Source organism: Solanum pennellii, chromosome 5, assembly GCF_001406875.1.
Source record: "Solanum pennellii chromosome 5, SPENNV200".
In the NCBI taxonomy this organism is placed as follows: Eukaryota; Viridiplantae; Streptophyta; class Magnoliopsida; order Solanales; family Solanaceae; genus Solanum; species Solanum pennellii.
This window is the reverse complement of record NC_028641.1, coordinates 50,666,959-50,688,392: the sequence shown is the minus strand read 5'-3', so window position 1 is coordinate 50,688,392 and position 21,434 is coordinate 50,666,959. Positions and strand designations below refer to the sequence as shown.

Below are 21,434 nucleotides of genomic sequence, written 5' to 3'. Positions count from 1 at the left end.
TTGTTTATCTATTTTCTCAAGTTACGTCATTTTCCTAAAAATAGTCGATATATTTAATGTAAGTCATAGGATAACTGCAAGTTAGAGGATGTTTTAAATGCCTTAAAAACCTTCTTGAAGCGTAAATAATAACCTCTTACCCATTTTCTAAATTTATAACACTTAATCTGTTAGAGTCTTTTTGAATTAAGTTTTGTTTATTTCTTTTAAAAAAGTGGCGACTCTTTTCTATGTATTTTTCTCAAATTGCATTATACTTGGAACAATTCGAAAAGTGATTTTCCAAAGATAGTAAAATTACGACATAAAATACATATATAATTTTCCCGAAACTTAAAAGGTGTTCATGCCATCATGTGAGAACGTGGGTCCCCCTCTCAATGACTCCTGTTTTTATTCATTTTTTTATAAATATAAAAAAAAATAAAAAACTTTTGGCTCATTAACAAAAAATAAACTATTAATTTTATAAAATTTCTTTAATAAATTTGTCCTTAAAGACTTGGTAATTATAAAAAAGATTAAGTAAAAAGATGGTGAAAATATAACATAAAATTAAAATTTTAATCATAAAATAATTAATTACTAATCTAGTATGGTCAACAGTTACATTTCTCAAATAAATAAATTTTTAAGTAATCCAAATATCTCCCACACTAAAAACAAGTTTTTACAATTGAAGTGAAGTTAAACTAAGGTAAGATGGTCATTTTCTTTTATTCATCTTCTCCTAAATCACATAAATTTTTTTCTTACTATTAGAATTATTTGTATCGTGTGCTTTCTTTTTCTTCTTTATCTTGTTTGTATAAACTTCCGATTCTTCCTTCTAATTTCCTTCTCCTCCTCTAGCTTGTATCGCTCAATGGAATTTAAATGGATGTCGATATCTTCGATCGGTTCATGTGCTCTGATGATCGCTGACGAGAAGTTGATTTAGTTTCAGCTATTTTTAATGGTAACAAGGTGGAGATAGTTGTTCCATTATAGAAGACATCCGGTGGAAGCGGCGGCGACGGTGTCTATGAGATGAAACTGAGGGTTGAGGTTCCTATTCCAAGGAACTGGTTGGTTCCATGGATAGATCAATTGATCATGCTCAATTGTTGGTTCAAAACAACTTGAATTTCAAGGAGAGTGGGATGTGGGTTAGGATTATGGTTTTCATGGATGGATCGTTGGTGGATTTAGAGAAAAATGCAATGGATGTATTGGTTTCAGATTTTGTGAGTGGGCGAGGCTATAATTGTATCGCAAATGGAAGGGTGTAATTTGATTTTTGATTTTCAAATGATAGAAATCAATTTGGAAAGTAGGAATGATGTTACCCATTGCTTGGTTTGATGTTTATGATAAGGATTTTTACCCTAAAGTCTTCATTAGAGGTTCAGAAAATCTCGATAAAAATGAGGCTAATGTTGATTAAAAGTTAGTATTGAACTTGAGATAAGAAGAATTGAGAGGAACTCTGTGTCATAAAAATTTATTTCCCTACTTTGCCTTCTTGTGAACAATTTGTATTAGAAGTTAAGATCAAAATCATGATCTTTAAGCTAGATTCAGCACCTGTATATCTATAGTAAATCTTTGAAAAACCAAAGTTAAAAAGGGGAAGTCCAAACTTACCTGATAGGATCGATACAAACTTTGGAACTATAGTTTTTTTTGGTGGGGGGAGTGAACTCTGTAGATTTATTAGAATCAATGGTCTATGAACATGTGCACCACCATTCAATCGACCTTTATTTGCAATTGCTTGAATATTTTTTCTTGTGACATTTAAAAGTAACTGAAAGGAATGAATAACGAAAATAAGCAATACTAACCTGACATATGAAATAAGATTTTTAACTAACTTTAAACAAGGGTAGAATGTGGGTGTTCATATTGCTACACCATACCACATGTAAATTTGAATTAATTAAGTCATAAACTCCTGTTTCAAAATTCTCACTTAACGGAATAACTGTTGATATCTTAACTCAACCTTCTTGAATTTTCCCAATATAACTTGACATAATACGATATGCTTTTTATCATTTTCATCTATCTCGCACATCTTTTCACTACACACAACCAATAACAAGTACTAAAAGGGGAAAGACGAGTTAGGAAAGAGGAAGGGGGAAAGTGAAGAAAAAAAAGTGGTAAGGGAAGTAGTCAGTTCATTTAGGAATGTGATAGATCAGTGACTTGTCTCTGCGCCTACTGAATTGCTTCAACCAAAGTTCCCTAGTATAGGGTAATTGGGGAATTTAAGAGGAAAACTATGGAAAGATTTCCTAGGACACTTTGGTTGAAACAATTCAGTAAGCGCAGAGACAACAAGCTGGTCTATCACAAACATGGATGAACTTCCTACTTCCCTCACCACTTCATTTTCCTCACTTTGCCTCTTTTTCTTTCCTAACTCGTCTGTCCCCTTTTGGTACTTGTTATTGTTTGTGTGTGTAGTGAAATAATATGCGAGATAGATGAAAATGATCAAAAACATATCATGTTATGTCCAATTATATTGGGAAATCTAGAGAAGGATGATTGAGGATCTCAAGAGTTGTTTACGTCAAGTGTGAATTTTTATGCTAGAGTTGATGACTTAATCAATCTAAAGTTGCATGTAAACACCCACATTCTAACCTTGTTTATAATAAGTTATAAATTTCATTTTTTTGTCAGATAAGTATTGCTAGTTTTCGTTATTTATTTCTTTCAAATACTTTTAAATGTCACGAGACAAAAGAAACAATCAGGTGCTTATACAGGTCGACTGAGTGGTGGTGCTCATTCTCATAGTTCATTGATTCTAATAAAGCTATAGAAATTACCGCCCCCCTCCACCACCACTACCAAAAAAGCTGGAGTTCCAAAGTTTTTATAGCTCCAATAAGGTAGGTTTGGATTTCCCTTTTTAACTTTGGTTATTCAAGGATTTACTATATATAGGTTGTGAATCTAATTCAATACTTCTATATTCATATTGACTTCTAATACAAAATTTTCATAGGAAGGCATAGTAGGGAAATTTTTTTTCATGACACACTTATGATTTGTTGTTGGTGATGAATTGTTGCATTGAATTATTTAGGAAGTCCATCGCTGAGATGAGGTTCTTTTAATGTCTAATTTTGTTGGGGTGAAATGGGATATTTTCTCATTGATATGTTAAACTTGCATAAAATATGTTGTTATAATGATTTATGAAAAGGCTCAGGATATTTTGTTCCTTTAAATGAAGTAAAACATGTTCAAACAACTAATTGTTTCGCATGTAATATATTTTTTGGTAATCGTCTAGCTATAATGTACATATACTGCTCTCTTTAAGTGAGGAGGCTTGAGTATAGATTCACAGAAACATGATTTGATATGGCTTGAGGGTAGGTATAATGTACACATTGGTGGTTTTGTATTTGCAACTATAACACCATTAGATTAAACCACGACCACTAAGTATAATCACCATTAAAATGTGTCTAATCCTATCAGCAAGCAACATCCAATAATAATATAGACAAATATTTGCTAAATCACACCCCAAGAATGGGGTGTTTCAGACACACATCAAGCAATAATAAAATATACTTAAAATGATAAGGGAATCAAGTGGGTATATAAGATTAAACCATCGAAGTATCAAAGGAAGGTAAATAGTGATGACCCACTTTCAAGATTGGAAGAAGAACTTCTTTCTTCAAGCTTCCTCAAAACATTCTCCAAACTTGAGAGAAAACTTAAGAACCAAGTTCATAAAATAAAATATTAAGTTTATAATGTTTCACTCTCTAAATAATATAAGAGTTCAATATTTCTAGACTTCAGATTTAGTGCTGGTGGATCCATTCAGCGTCTTTAGTCATGAATCACTAAGTGATTCGGCAACTCACCCTTTCTTTTGTTCATCGTTCTTTGTGCCTTGACTTTATATCCATGCAATTTGTAATTTTGGGGGGAATACTTCCACTTCGCGGAACACTTCGGGTAAGCGCTGACTGCTTCTTTTCGTTGCCTTTTGATCCGCTTTCTTCATGTCTCACTTGCTGTAACATAAGGTTGAACTTTTCTATACGACGTATATAACAAACCTCAAATTACACATGCATAGTTCAATTGTATATTCAAAGATTCAAGTTGTCACAAACCATTACCAAAGATTCTCGATCTCACAATACTTTCTACTAATGCAATTTCAAGTTCAACTAAAGTACCTACATGCCCTCACAAAAAGAAAGATTCTATTTTCTCACATATAGATTTATCAACTTAAGATCAGGAATCAAATGCAATGCTCACACTCTCAAAGAGGAACACAATGGATGTTTTCACCCATAGGTTTGCTCATATTTTCTAATTGACGTTCGTTTCGTTCAGTTAAGATCAAAAAGGTCTTTCTAAGGCTTGTAAGAGGATGAGTTCAAAGGTATGGTAATTTATCCTTAGTGACTTTTTCTACAATGAGATGTGATTTCTTTAAGCTATCCCCAGTCTTTTTTTCTTAATCCTTAGTCAAGATCTTCTAGGTCATCTTTTATTTCCCTTTATTGATTGCTCATTTCTTTCTTTTATTTGATGAGTTTTATTTTCAATATCTTTTTCTTCTTCTTTTTTGTATGGACGACTTCCATTTCTTTGAAATACCATAGGTTTGTGAGACTTCTCTGGCATTTCTATTTTCTTATTCCCTTCATACCACACCGAAAATTAGTCTTTTGGCCTATTTTCACTATTTACTTATATCACATCTCGAAAAAGGATTATAGGTGGTGGATAACGTAAGGTTTACATTTCATCAAGGTATTCCCTAGGAAGAGGTAAGTCTCAAAGGATGTTTAAAAGAGTTTGACATACTCATGGGTAGGCCAGAAAAGAGGCATATGTCAAAGTTGTCTCACACTATTAAGAATTGCCTAAGATTATTTCAAGATATTACCTTTCTAAATCAATTAAACTAATTGGGCAAATTCTATGTTGTAAGACCCCAAAAATTACTTAGGTTAAGTAGAGCCTAAAATATTGGTATTGATATTATAAGGTCCTATATAGGTCTGTTATATGGCATTGAGGCAGTGTCTAAGAGTTTAGGTGCATTAAAAGTCAAACGTAAAGGGACGACTAAGACGTTCGACGACTAAGTCACCTATGGGCCTCATATGTAGTTTTATGTGCTTATGTGTGATTAATGAGGTCATAAGGTCCTTAAATAAGTAATTATAGCATATATAGGCAGTGTGTCATGTTTCGTTGAGTTTGGAGGTCAAACATCCAAGAACGTTCATAACATTCGAAAGGTTTGCCTTGAAATGAACTTGTGTGTCTAAACATGCCTCATCCAGTTTTACGTATTTGTTTTTTGATGAAATTCATGTGAGAGGTCTAAAAAACTCATACACGGTAATTTTTGGGTTGGAAACGTCCGGGCAAACATCCCCAAGGACAAACCAAGGGTCCTTGACGGGGGACCCTAACTTGGTGTCAAGGATGCCCCAAGACAGCCCAAACCACGGAGGCAGTCGATGCCCAGTGGGTCAATCAACGCCCCGTTGGATGGGTCTCATCGAATGGGAGTTAGTCGTAGGAGAGGAGAGTCCAAAGACCAGCCTCAGTCCCAGACTACGGACCAACAGGACAGTCTGTTAGTCAAGAGACGGGCAGTCGATGGCCCTTTGGTCTGTGAAGTGTGTTCTGTGCAGGTTCACTGCCAAGTTGATGGGTGAACTTGTAATTTCACCCCACATCCAAATAGAAGGTTTGACGGTTATTAAGGAGTATTTTGTGTATTTTAAACATGTATATATATGTGTTTAACACTTAGAATATTTCATTCATCCAAATCAAAACCTCAAATCTCTTAAAATTTTGGTGTAGATTTCTATGGGCTATCTAATGATGTAATAATTGTATTCAGTTGATATCTAGGTTATATTAGATTGATGAATTTACATTGAATTGACCATGTCCATTGATTATTATAGCTTTTATGTTGATTGATGTTCATGGCCATGGGTAAGGGCCTTATGTTGTTGAATTGGATGATTTTGCATCAAGATGAGGTGTTGAGGATGTTGTGGTGGTAAAAATTCCTATTTCCTTTATTTTGATGTTGTTTATAATTCAATTATGTTGTCATTGGTATGGTCCACTTATGGTGGAGGTGTTATGTGCTTTACTTGCAATTGACGTGGCCTTGTCGCCGTTACTTTATGCAATATGATTATCATGGCCTTTTCGGCAATACTTGAAGTAATGTGGATGTTTGTGTAGTTTATTATGTGAAGTATTATGATCTCTATATACATTTTAAGCAATAAGAAAGAATATGTGTTCTATTGATGTTATGTAGGTGATCATGTTAGACTATGACTTTGACCTTCTGTGTATAGTCTTAGGGTTGAGTCTTGGTTATTCCTAATTGACTATATGAGTCTATGTTGGTCACATTTATGATGTTATTGTAGTGTATAGGATGACTTGAAGATGATATGGTTATATTTATGGGTTTCTAGAATGGCATGTATTATGACTTAAAGTGAAGTATGTGGTGTCTTGTCTTGGTTGGCTTGTGTCCCCTACTTGATGCATATATTATTATGGATATGTGATGTCTTCACTTAGGATGTTAAATCTCTTCGTCTTTAATGTATGAATGACATGTAACCTTATATGAAGTTAGGAGGGTCTTTTATGTGAAACCTTGAACCTCTGAACACGAAAGTGTGCAGTTCCACCCCCTTCTCCCATGCTGAGTCACAGGCAGCGCCTTGAAAAGCACGGGCGAGCCACATACAGGGAAACTTGCACGTGTGGTTCTGGCCGGGGAGTGGTGAGTTTGTGAATATTGAAGTCGTAAGCCATAATGGTATCCTTCTAAGTAATGGAATGATGGCATTAAGGTTAATTGGCTAGAATTGAATCATATCAATCCTTAGGAAATTCATCATGACCTTCTTGTTACCATTGGAAAGTATCCTTAAGAGGACCTCTTTGGCAGGGTAAATGTGATTGGTTTATGAACTTGTTATGGAACCCTTTTATGTGAACCTTATGTGAAAATTACTCTATGAGAAAGAAGTCTATCAGCTAGTGAGTATGGTAAGGGTAGTAGTTCTAGTTAAGAATGAGACTAGATTACAAATCATGCCCTTCATATTCCTTAACCATGTACCTACATGGGATGTGTCTATGTTCTACCATTCGCAAGTAGAACACCCTCATCGGAGTAGGTTAGAACTTTGGATTCCATGTCTTTATATCATGCTCTATGTAAATTATTTCCTATTCTCATCATGTTGGATACTTACTAGTATTAGAGAAGTTCTATAAATTTTAGGTGGTGGTGTTATATTCTATCTTGACATTGCACAATAGGCTTTCAAGGTGTTTGTCAGAGTCTCTAGGTCTTGTCCAAGAACATTACTTGAATGTCCTTTGTGTGTTGAATGTCTCCTAAATGAACTAAATAATGTAATGACTTAAGTTAAGTAAGAAAGTATGTTAATGGAATAAGTACTTATGTAGAGTAGTTAAGGGTTTTCTAGTTAAGGTGTGAAGGGGGCATAGGAATGATCACATCTTATCTTACCTAGATGAGTCTTAAGAATGCACTAGTTAGGGGAGATGTTGATTACGTGGACATGATACAAACGTAAGAAGTCTTAAGGATTATTTAGGTAGTCAATAAGAGGTCAATCATGGACGTTATCTTCTTGATCTACTGAAGTTAGTCTTTTTATAGCCTTTGATGAGGAAATGTGATATTGTCTATGTGTTGATACTTTATTGTCTTGTAAATGTGTATGTGACTTATTATAAGTTTACTTGAGGGTCATTTAAGAATGCTTAGGGAGGTCGTATGGGCGGTCTCTCTTTGTGTTGCTTAAGTGGGTCTTATGATAGGTTTTAGTGAGAAGACTGCACGTTAAGAGGTGTTAAATGGAAGCAGAAGCACTTCACCGTAACAGTGAATTACTTCACTGTACAATGAAAGTAGCTTACTGTAAAGTAAGCTCTAAAATGTGAATAATTGGCTAATTGTCATCTTATGTGTTTCTAAGTTTTTAAATGTTTTCTTATGTGCCTCAATCTCATCAAACTTAAGACACGAGGATACCTGGGAAATGACCCATACACAATACTAGGGTGTGGTTTCGGGATGTGACAAGATTTGTATCAGAGCATAGGTTGTGAAAGCAGTATTAGGAATCGAAAATTCTCATCAAGTCACGTTTAGTAGAGTCTTGACCATCGGTATGAGTCGCGACACATCTATGGGCGAGAGGCTATCAGTCGATAGAGTTTTCCTTCTTTTCTACTTCTACGTTGTGTCGTAGAGAAAAAGTTATGAGTACTTTTTTTTATGAATATGAGGAGGAAACCGGATAGGAGAGTTAAGAAGAATGAGGTGCAAGAGGAGATTCCTCCTAAAGTTGAGGAAGTTGAGCAAGTTCCTCAAGGTTCTCAAGATGATCAAGTCCCTATTGTGGGAGGAGGTGATGAGCCCTCGGAGTTGAGTAATAGGGATTTAGAGAGGCTTTGCTTGATTTAGCCCGAGCCCTGACTACTCAAGTGAATTTGAGCATGATGCCTAGGGTGAATGTTATGGAGAGTACTATGACGTCTAGGTTGAGAAATTTTGTGTGGATTAACCATCCTATTTTTCTTTGATCTATGGTGGGAGAGGATCCCCAAGATTTTCTTGATGGAGTCTACAAGGTGTTGAGTGCTATGGAGTTACATCTAGGGAAAAGGCAGAGTTGGCTTCGTATCAATTGAGGGATGTTTCTCAAATTTGGTACACTCAATGGAACGATAGTAGGATGGAGGAATCGGGTCCTATTAAGTGGGAGGATTTAAGGAAGCTTTTCTTTGTAAGTACTTTCTCCGTGAGAAGAGGGAAGTTAAGGTAGATGAGTTTATCAATCTCAAGTAAGGCAATATGAGTGTTAAGAAATACTCTTTGAAGTTATCAATGTTATCTATATATACCCCTTCTCTTGTGTCCAATCAAAGGGATGAAATGATTTGTTTAGTGACGGGTGTGGCTGACTTAGTGAGGGAGGGATGATGTACCGCTATGCTACATGCTGATATGAACCTAGCTAGACTCATGGTGAATGCACAATGAATTGAAGAGTCTAAACTTAGGAGGATGGATAGAATCTTGAAAAGGAGTGGTGCTAGTGATCAAGGGCAACCTAGGTTTAAGAAGAGGGCCCAAGGTCAAGAAGAACCTAAGAGTGTTAAGGTTAAATTGGAGAGAGGAGGTGGTTCTCAAAATGTCAAGCCTACATGTGTCACTTGTGGCAAGAAGCATTATGATGAGTGTCTATTGGGTACGAGGAGTTTCTACGGTTGTGGTAAGGAAGGACATAAGGTAAGAGATTGTCCTATGATTGTTTCTAGAAGAAGAGAGGGTAAGCAAGTTACTTCTAGTGCTCCAAAGATTGATGCTCCAACAAAGAGGCATTTCTATGCACTCCAGAATAAAAGATCAAAGCCGGATGAGGATGGTCAACATGATCTAAGAGGGGGAGTATGGTCAGCCGATGGGATAGAATGATATAGAAGCATGTTTTATGTGCATGATGTTTAGGAGTTTCATTGAAATTGAAATACAATAACTTCTTGCATTGTGTGTTTTATGAAGCTATGATCATGTTTTAAGATGTCTTTATGTGATGTTACCTTGCATATTAGCATGTTCATATCATGAGTTGCATAAAAGTTGCATTTTTGAAAAAATTTCTCAAAATCACTGTAGCACTAAATTGCTCACTGTAGATTTTGTCAAAATTTGACTAATTGATTCTTTGGTATAAAATTGTTATAACGTGGTTAGAACTGATATATATAGGTAAGATATTAAATAAAAAATGAGTTTTACAATTTGGAATAAAGTGTGTGAGTTTGTAGCATATTGAGTTCTAAAATTGTCTTCTAGTTTCTTGTTGTGTTGTGAATCTCTTAACTATGTGAAATTGTGTTTTCTTCTTTACTATGTGTTTTATGGTATGGTCATGAGATGTAAGTTAAATCTTTATTGTTGGAAGTGTTCGGACAGTGGCAAGTGTCACTCAAGGACGAACATTTTTCAAGTGTGGGGGAATGTAAGATCTCGAAAATGAATTAGGTTAACTAGAGACTAACATGTTGGTCTTGATAATATAATGTACTAAATAGGTCTATCAACTAAGATCTTAGGTGCATTTGAAGTTAAACGTCAAGGGACGACTAAGACGTTCGACGATCAAGTCACCTATGTGCCTAATATGTGGTTTTATGTTCATATGTGTGATTAATGAGGTTATAAGGTTCTTCAATGAGTTATTATAGCATATATAGGCAGTGTTTTCAGTTTCCTGGTGTTTGGAGGTCAAACGTCCAAGAACGTCTATAACGTTCGAAAGGGTTGCCTTGAAATGATCTTGTGTGTCTAAGCATAATTTTTTGAGTTTTACATGTTAGTTTTGGGTGAAATTAATGTGAGAGGTTCTAAACTTGTATACGGTCATTTTTGGGTTGGAAATGTCTGGGCAAACATCCCCAATGACAAACCAAGGGTCCTTGAGAGAGGACCAAAACTTGGTGTCAAGGCTGCCCACGACAACCCAAATCACGGAGGCAGTCGACGCCCAGTGGGTCAATCGATGCCCCGTTGGTAGGGTCTCATTGACTGTGAGTTATTCGTGGGAGAGGAGAGGCCAAATACCAGCCTTAGTCCCAGAACACGGACCAACATGGAGGTACGTTGGTCAAGGGATCCGCCTTCAATGGGCCTTCCGTCTGTGAAGTGTGTTCTGTGTAGGTTCACTTCCAAGTGTAGGGGTGAACTTGTAATTTCTCCGCACTTGCAAATAGAAGGTTTGGCAGTTATTAAGTGGTATGCTGGATATTTTAAACATGTATATAAGTGGTTAACACTTAGAATATTTCATTCTTCCAAATGAAAATCCCAAATCCCTTAGAATTCTCTCTAGGACTCCATTGAAGTTCAAAGTCAAAGAAGATCTTGGTGAGACTAATAGAGTGGATATTCATCAACAAAGTGAATAATTAGCTTCATCAAGGTTTGAATTTTTATCTTTGGAACTCTCTTTATCAAGGAACCCCAATTCAGAAGATGTTTTCTGAAATTTTTAAGGTCAATTGACCAATTTCATGATTCTACCATGGGTTCATGCATTAATGGTTTCTAATCATTGAATAATGATTTTAATTGATATTGTATTTATGATTTTAGCCTGAATTACCTATGAGGCCATGAATTAGATGAACGCTAGTTTTTGACTAAGTTATAGGTTACTCTATATTGACCTAATGTTGTTGAATTATGGTGTAGATTTCTATAAGCTATCTAATGATGTAATAATTGTATTCAATTGAAACCAGGTTGTATTAGATTGATGAATTTACATTTAATTCACCTAGTTCACTGATTATTATAGTTTTTATGTTGAATTGATGTTCATGGCCGTGGGTAAAGGCCTTATGTTATTGTATTGCATGATTTAGCATCAAGATGAGGTGTTGAGGATGTTGGTGGTGTTAAGCAGCCCTATTTCCTTAATTTTTAGGTTATTTATACTTCAATTATGCTTTTATTGGTATGGTCCACTTATGGTGGCGGTGTTATGTGCTTTACTTGCAATTGACGTAGCCTTGTTGGCGTTACTTTATGCAATATGATGATCATGGACTTGTCGACACTACTTGAACTAATGTGGCTATTTGTGTAGTTGATTATGTCAAGTATGATGATATCTATTTACATGTTAAGCAATGAGAAAGTATATGTATCTATTGATGTTATTTAGGTGATCATGTTAGACTATGACTTTGAACTTGTGTTTATAGTCTTAGGGTTGAGTCTTGGTTATTCCTACTTGACTATATAAGTCTATGTTGGTAATATTGATGATGTTATGATAGTGTATAGGATGACTTTAATATGATATGGTTATCTTGATGTGTTTCTAGAATGGCATGTATTATGAGTTAAAGTGAAGTATGTGGTATCTTTTCTTGGTTAACTTGTGTCCCTTGATTGATGTATATACGATTATGGATATGTGATGTCTTAAATTAGGATGTAAAATCTCTTAGTCTTGAATGCATGAATAACATGTGACCTTAAATGAAGTTAAAAGGTTCTTTTATATGAAACCTTGAACTTAGTGGTAAGGTTGTGAATGTTGAAGTCGTAAGTCGTAATGGTATCCTTCAAATTAATGGAATGATGGACTTAAGGTTAATTAGATGGAACGGTATTATTAATTCTTAGGGAAGTGATCATGAGCTTCTTGTCGCTATTGGAAGGTAGCCTAAAGAGGACCTCTTTTGTAGGGTAAATGTGATTGGGTTATGAATTTTTTATGGAACCCTTTTATGTGAACCTTATGTGTAAATTACTCTATGAGAAAGATGTCTAGAATTGAGTGAGTATGGTAAGGGAGGCAGTTATAGTTAAGAATAAGACTAGATTACAAAGCATGCCCTTCATATTCCTTAACCATGTGCCTACATGGGATGTGTCTAAGTTCTACCATTGGCAAGTAGAACACCCTCATCGGAGTAAATTAGAACATCTGATTCCATGTCTTTCTATCATTGTCTATGTCGGTTATTGCCTATTCTTATCATATGCAATACTTACTATCATTAGAGAAGTTCTATTAAGTTTAGGTGGTTGTATGGGACACCATCTATACATTCCACAATAGGTTTTGAAGGTGTTAGTTAGAGTCCCTAGGTATTGTCCAAGATCATTACTTGAATGTCCTTTATGTGTTGAATGTCTTTTAGATGAACTAATGAATGTAATGACTTAAGTAAATAAGAATGTATTTTAATGTATTAAGTACTTATCTAGAGTAGTTATGGGTTTTCTAGTTAAGGTGTTAATGGGGCATAGGAATGGTCACTACGTATCTTACCTAAATGAGTGTTAAGAATGATTTTACTTAGGGAAGATGTTGATTATGTGGACATGATCCAAACATAGAAACTCGTAAGGATTATTTTGGTAGTCTATAAGAGGTCAATCATGGACATTATCGTCTTGATCTACTTAAGTAAGTCTTTTGATAGTCTTTAATGAGAAAATGTCATATTATCTATGTGTTGATACTTTGATGTCTTCTAAATGTGTATATGACTTATTATATGTGTTCTTGAGGGTCATTTAGGTATGCTTAGGGAGGTTGTATGGGCGTTCTCTCTTTGTGTTGCTTAAGTGGGTCTTAGGATATCTTTTAGTGATCAGACTACATGCTAAGAGGTGTTAAAACTGAAAAAGGAAGCACTTCACTGTAACAATGAAGAACTTCACTATACAGTAAAATAACTTACTGTAAAGTGCACTCGAAAATGTGAATAATTGGCTAAATGTTATCTTATGTGTTTCTAAGTTGTTAAATGTTGGTCTTGTGATTATAATGTTTTTTTAAAATCAAACGATTCATCTTTCTAATAATATCCGTTTTCATGATTTTTATGCATTATGCCATACTTAGTACATATGGTTGTACTAATCCATGCTTCTATGTACCTCTATAGTTGTTGGTAGGTGAGGAGAATTTGGAAAGTGAAGACTTGGACCGTAGCATCGTTCAAGAGAAGTTGAAGTATGTCCTCATTTGACTCTAGGGTATATATGACTTTTATGTTTCCATTGAAGTATTGTAATAGACTAAGTATTTCTATACTAGTATTGTGTATGGGCCGTGTCCCAAATATCCTCATGTCTTAAGTTTGATGAGATTGAGACTTGGTATTTCCTATGACTTTATATGAAAAAAGATTTTTAAAGAGTATGATATGTTTTGTGAAAAGTTTTAATTCCACACTAAATTTCACTATGTTAATGCGATGAACGATTTGGAAGGGCTAGTATGAAACTCTGAGAGGTCAAGTACGCTGGTTGCAATCCGAGATTGCCCCTAACTTCTAGGGTGTGGTTTCGAGATGTGACATATGTTTATTCATGCAAGGCTCAAAGAAATCTCATCGCACAAGGCAGTGACACTTAAGTCAAACAAGACAACATACTTTTGCTAGTGTGTAATGGTTATTGAAAAAGAATCAATTAGATAATTTGCTAATCACAATGAGATGCCAAGAGTTGCAATATTTACTATATAACTTCATTCATTCTCGCTGTAGCTTCATATTAATGTTTGTTTGATTGAGTGCAGTTTTTAAGTCATCGGTATTGATCAAAACTGAGATTTAAATTTGTACAAGAATATCCACTTTCAATACAAGAGGTTGCGAAATTTTCAAAAGATAATATTTTTTGGAAGGGTCAAAATTATTATGGAATTAGGACCCAAAATAAAACCATAAGCTTAACATTTGCGAAAGAAATTTTAAAACACAATTTAAACAGATAACCTCGTATAACAATTCTCTTATTATGATTAAAAACACACTCAACACTTTGAAACATATATCAATTATAAGAAGTTCACAAAACTCTTTGTACAAAACCTTTTTGAATTTCATTATATCTTTATAGTCATAAGTCTAAAAGAGTCTAACATCTATTATTCATACTCACTATAATACATGTATTATCACGTATACTCACAGGTAAATTGGATTGATCAAGTGTAATAGTCAAAGAAGTATCACAGTTTAGACACTTTGTTCGCCAAAGAAGTTGCACCAAGAAAAAGGAATTTGTAAGATGATGAAATATGTGTGCTGAATAATCATATCCATCTCTCGAGTCTCAATTTGAGACTTTCCCTCAATACTGTATGAACATATGAGAACTCTTAAAACAAAGAGTTACTTTTCAAATACACAAAATAAGAGATGAAAATTTCATTGTACAATAATTGTTGCAACAACAACTTACTAGTAAAATAAAGTAAACCTTTATACATCATACACAAGGCATAGAAATGTTATTCCTAGATCAAAAGAGCAACTCTTTTTAGAATCTGCAGCAAATGGTGATTCCATCACCTATAGGGACTTAGGAAATTTGAACGCGAGTATCCATGGCTAAAAACTTATTAAATTCAATGATGTGATGACTATTTGTATCATTGTTTCCTTAACACACTCCTCTGGCATACCAACTGTCCCAAACCATAGTGTATAGTCATATACTATTATACAACCCACTTTCACAAATTTTAACATTCTATCATGGTAAATTTGATAGATAACTTTGTTTGCGTCAATGAAAGAAAAATTAAAACTTCCTCTATTGTCATTTTGCAACAGAAATAACTAGCTAGTCCCGTTCAATCAACTTGGCTATCAATAGAATTTAAAGTAAGTTTACTATGTCTTACCTCATTCAAGAGTTCATCAAGGGATGATAATGTCGGAGACTGAATAAAATTGATTTTACGCTCATCATTAGTCTTTTTAATAACAAGCAATCCCATCTCATATTTATCTTGATCAAGGTTTATAGTTGTACTATGCATAATATTTACAAACTGTAACATTCCGGAAAATTTTACGTCTAGTGAAGAGCCCAATAGGTCTTTAAGAATGCGCACTGGGGATACATAGACATTCCAATGCCAATATTGAAAATATTGTGCATAGAATAGAAAATGGTTAAGGGGTGTTAGCCAATTTTTATATAATACCCAAATAAGCAAAATATTGGGCATATTAGAAAATATTGTCATAAAGGGTGTTAGCCATATATCTAAGTATTAATGAGGTTGTTTAGGAATTGTACATGCAATGAAGACCTTAAAATGAAATTCTTTTTCCTTTAAATCACAAAAAGGTATGAGGCATCCAAGTGTCAAGCCTAGATACCATGTCACATGATCAATTAAAATGATCATGTAGATTAAGTAGTGCCCAAGGACATAGTGACGATCCTTGGGACTATAAGTAAACATTCCCAAAGGAACCATAAATAATAGTTAGTTAGTAAATTACAACAAACCCATGTGCAAGCACATGTGCATGACATGTGAAAAAGCACCAGAGGAGGGGACCACTCTAACCGAATTCGGTTAGGGTAGTTAAGGGGCAAAACGTGCATAAGGGACTACTCCATGTGGGGACTAACTTCCTAAAAAATTTTAGACTCTAACATACTGCTACAAATAGCTAACTAACCTAGGACTAACCGAAATGGACCCACTGGTGCACCCCACAACCTAGGACCGAAATAGGGTTGATACTAACCTAGGATGGTCCAAAAGGTTAGTTATGATCCTATAAACTTAAGGTTACTTTAAAAATTACCATAGGTTACCTAATTAACTAATTTAGAAAATTACTTAATTAATTTAAAAGGTCTAAAAGCAAAACTACAAAGCAAATTTTCAGTTTTGGTTAAGTCAAGAAAGGGACAACCTAGTACCTAACCTAGGATAGTCCAAAGAGTTAGTTAAGTTCCTAAAAACATAGGGATATTTTAGTAAATACCTAGGCTACTTAATTAATTAATTTATAATCTTAATTAAATAATTTAAAGGGTCAAAACCTAAATCACAAAGAAGTTTCAAGATTTCGGTTGAGAAAAGAAAAAGACAACCTAGTATTTAACCTAGGATGGTCCAAAGTATGAGTTATAGTTATAAAGACTTAAGGGTACTGTAGTAATTACCTTAGATCACTTAATTTATTAAATTCGCCATTTGACTAATTAAATTAAAGGGGTAAAACCGAAATTCTTATGGTAACCTAGAATAATTCAAGAAACATCCTAGTACTTAACCTAAGATGATCTTAGAGGGTTTATTATGGTTCCAATGACTTAGGTGTACTTTAGTAATTACCCTAGGTCCCTAAATTAATTAAGTTAAGGATTTAATTAATTAATATAAATTCAAAATATTGACCTAAACCATAGTCAACACCAAAATATAAGATTTTAGGTCAAGTCAACATTATCCTATGTTTAGTCAACTTAGGAGTATTTTTTTTAGTAATTAGTTAATTAATTTATTTATTTAACTTAGTAAGCCCTAAGTTTAATAAGTCAAGGTCAGTTCCTAAACCTAAAAATCACGTTCAAACTAAAACAAATACACGACTAAAAACAGAAAACAAGCGTGAGAAAAAACAGTGAACAAAATGCAGGAAAAAAAAAGAAAATTTCTTAGACGATCTTCAAGGTTTCTTCAAGGTTCGTTCAAGGTTGTATTCGTAGATTAAGTTCTACTTAAGGTATGGGTTTATCTCCAGAAATTCTTTCTACAAGATTATTTTCCTTCGAACGATTCACAAGATCTTGAAAACTAGGGTTGTTCTCGTCGAACTTCCCTTCCCTAGTATCCTTTTCGATCTCAATGTTTAATAGGTTAGAGATCATGTTGTTGGTATGTGGTGCTGTCTGTTATTAACATGTATTGTTCTTCAATGATGAGTATTGAATGAACTTACGAAACTTGTAATTGCGTAATGTTAATCTTATCATGATAATAAAGGATCAATAATATGCTAAGTTAAGTCCGTGATGTGTTAGGTGAATATGTGTCTTTGGATGAATGTTGACTTGTTGTTGTTGTGATGTTATGAAGATGTTAAAGCCATAAAATTTTAATATAATGCTGTCCAATATGTTCTTAAGATTTTACACTAAAATCCATAAACTAAGAATTGGCTCAAAGACATCTATGAAATCATATCTTGAATAAAGTGACTATCTGGTTCCAATAAAGTTGGCTAACTCTATTTTGTCAAAATTAATATATGATAATGGCTAGGAACCTATGTAAATAATTAAAAGAATTTCTAAGGTTTCATAGATATGGCAATTTAAATATGAACATACATAAAAATTGGCTTATGCCAAAAAAGATGAATTTGCTAGTCTAACATCCCAAATCTTTAGCCAATACTAATCAAATGCCAATTCTTGTGTAGTAAGAGTATAAAATATATATTAATCACTTCTAAAGTAATATAAATGAAGCCATAACCAAGGGCATGACATTAATTGGTACAACTCCCAACATGCTCCACAAGAATGAACTAGGAACACATGAAACTCATTGAATGAAGTGCTCATCGTCCATAAACGGTGATATGAAGCTACTACACTAAAGTAAGTAAGTAACGTGAGTTATAACATAATTAAAGGGGTTTAAATTAAGTAAGTTACCAGAATGGGGTGTTAAAGGAAATGAGACAAGTTTACTAACACCAAAGCTAATTTGTTAAAAGAATACTCACGAATGAAGGTGTTAGAATGCGTGAAACTAGTATCATTAACACCTAAGGATGATATGTAAGGACAATTCACATTCATAAATGTAAATTAAGGATGATATGACAGAACAATTCACATTTCATCAATTTAAAGTCAGGATGACCAGTCATTAATAGAGTAAGTAATTCTCAATCTAGAAGCAAGCCTCCATAATGCTTGAGTCAACACTAAAAGATGATGAAATGAACATTCACTTAAAAAAGGATGAGTAACTAAGATGTATGTCATAAAATTATGAAACCCTAGAAGGTTTAAGTAAACGTGTGAAATACACTAAATGGCCAAGTGCATTGGCATATGATGAAATGAATATTCACGTAGAATGGATGAGTAATTATGAATAGAAAATGTGCTAATGCTAATGAATGCGGTGACAATATGATTAGAGGCTAATGTTAAAGATGAGAGCAATCTCAAATGAGCCTAAGTTAATGCTACAAAAACGTACTCACCTATGAGAGTGTAAAGATAATGAAGAGACCAGTCTCTATATACACTCTATTGAAGGTATTGAGACTGATGTATACTTAATACTAATTATGAGATGAGAAATCATCTATTGAGATATGATGTCCCCATACTAGAAGCCAGCTTCCATGACGTATGAGTTGAATGAAATGGAACTTTATACTGAGCACCGATAGGCTAGCTATGAGCGGTGATGCCTTCTTTCGAGAAGGGCGGAGGTTCACCTTACTCTCATGAGATAAGACTGTTTGGCATGCTGGGTATTGCTCTCCTTTTATCTCCTAGTATTTGAATCTATACTGCTAATATAGGGATTTGGCTGGGTTCAATTCCCACGTACGCTAGCATGTTTTGGGTCACTTTGGCAGGTGATTCCACCGCTTTTCGGTGTGGCGTAGACACTGGATTTCATGATGCACACATGATCTATGTAGGTTAAGGTTGGAGTTCATAAAAGTATGAAAGATAATGAAATGGATGATATCGAAGGTGTTTGTGCAAGACAATCAGGAGGTGAAAATAGATTCAAGTAATGACATTACGTCATTCTTGGTCATTGAACTTCACGATCCAGATGAGAGTCTTAAACTTCCTCCTCGGTATAACTTGTGTTTACATTAGCCTATGAATAAATGAAAGGAATAATGTGAAATACGAATTAACGAATGAAGTAGACTCTATATTTGCTAAAGAAGACACGCGAGTTGAGGTCCCATACGTTGGCATTCACTTGTGATGTCTTGATGCTAGATCTACGATTCCAAGGTATTGTAAATATGATATTTATAATATATAAAACATGTTGTTGGTTCACTATAGATATGAGACACTCTTTTCGGTGTGGAGTGAACACCTGAGATGGATTCGCCATTGGCTGGGAATCACCCCTTCTTAGTGTGTGGCAGAGACTAGATTTCATGAATAGCTCACGTGATATAGATTCATTTTAATCGGTGAATAACCTCTTTTAAGTGTGGGGAAGACAGTGGATTTCATGGTAGCTCGCATGATCTTATTCCTAAGTATGTCTCTATGAAAGTAAGAATGAATGATGATGGAACATATGTTCAAACTGAGCTATGAAGAAAAGCTTAAGAATGTCAATTGCCAATATCACACTCATGAAGTTTCAGCAAATAATGGGCAAAGCCAAATAGGAATGGCTTATAATGACTTGTTTTATAATGCCAATAAAGGGGAGTAGAAACATAACAACCAAAAACCTGATAACTTCCCTAACATGAAACTAATGAAATAAATGGTATGATCAATAGAGAATAGCTTATGAAATGTAATGAATATATAAATATATAGTGTAAAGAATGACTCACTATACGGTAGGGAAATTATTCCTTAGTAATCGGATTACTTATATCGATTCATTATGGGAATGGGACTACAATGAACCATTGCAATTGTAATTAAAACATATGACAAAAAGAATTACTGAACTACACAACAATAAGAAGAAAAATAAACTAAGTGTTCAAGAGCTCTAGGCCTAAGAGGGTCAAAATCTATGTTTTTTGCCCGAGTTGTCCTAAAATGATGTTGATGATACTAATGTATTGTAATCATGTAGAAAATGATTTGTGTGCTTTGAATGCATTAGAATACATCATAGTCATACCACAATTCACAACTAACGAATTATGATAGTCTAATGACCAGGCTTTCCAGAAATGGCATGTTGTTTAGGAAGAGCTTTCATTGGTCATGCATAGCTTTATGTGTATATGTGCATACACCCATACTTAATCTCTACTATTTACTATTGTATAGATCCAGGTAAAAAACACAGATTGACGACTCTTACAACGGTTTGGACATCAACGTTTCTCAAGACCTTATAGTAGGTCCTCTTGATTTTGAGGATGCTACAATTTTGGTCTAGCCTTAGTTTTAGACATAACTAGTGGATTTTGCCCCTAGCGTTTCTTTCGTACTTTCATTTCGAAGCTTTTGTAATAAGGTCATGGTTGACAAACGTATTTATGATATATTCTTATCCTGTTTCGATTTAATTCTTATAATAGATGGTTGTTAAATTAATGTTGAGCTTAGTATATGATGTAAATATGAAATAACTATTCATACATATAAATTTTTTTAAACTTTCCGCTAAAATTCACCATATGAATGTTATGAATGCAAGAAGAGGCTTTTCTGCGACCTCTGAGAGGTCAACGACGCTGGTCTCGATCCGGTTTCCAGAAAACGGGTCGTGACAGAAACATAGATCAATCATGTTATACACATCAATTATAAAATATATTATAAACCAATCTTAGTTGTGATGCACTAGCCTTTCCATTATTAGGAATTGTAAGGGAAATAATGAGTAAGGAATATCCAGTGAACACTTTAATTTCAATAGTCTTTTTGGCATTTATTAGTTTAAAGAACAATGTAATGTTTTTCCCATCTTCTGGTGCAATTACCATTATACACCTAGAATACATGTCTTATTTTCCCTTTTTACCAATATCCCCTTTTATTTCTAAATATGTCTAAAATTCCTTATATCTTTAATGTATTCGAGCTACATAGTAATGTATGTTATATGTTTAATGTATCAGGCTACACATTATTGTATCTGAGACAGTATTTAATGTATATAAGATACATATTATGCATCCAGTTTATTTCATAATGTATCTAAGCAACATGATGTGTATTCGGTTTATATTATAATGTATCCGAGATACTCTTTAATTTGTCCGAGCCATATATTATGTATCTAATTTGTGTTACTTTTTAAGGGATTAATGTA

General features: G+C 34.2%; 2 pseudogenes; one reads left to right on the top strand and one right to left on the bottom strand.

Annotated features, from left to right (window-relative positions):
* The first annotated feature begins 880 nt into the window (after nt 1-880).
* LOC107019560 lies at nt 881-2,246 on the top strand (annotated as a pseudogene).
* Nucleotides 2,247-14,932: 12,686 nt separating this feature from the next.
* On the bottom strand, nt 14,933-21,105 carry LOC107020211 (annotated as a pseudogene).
* Between the last annotated feature and the right edge of the window lie 329 nt (nt 21,106-21,434).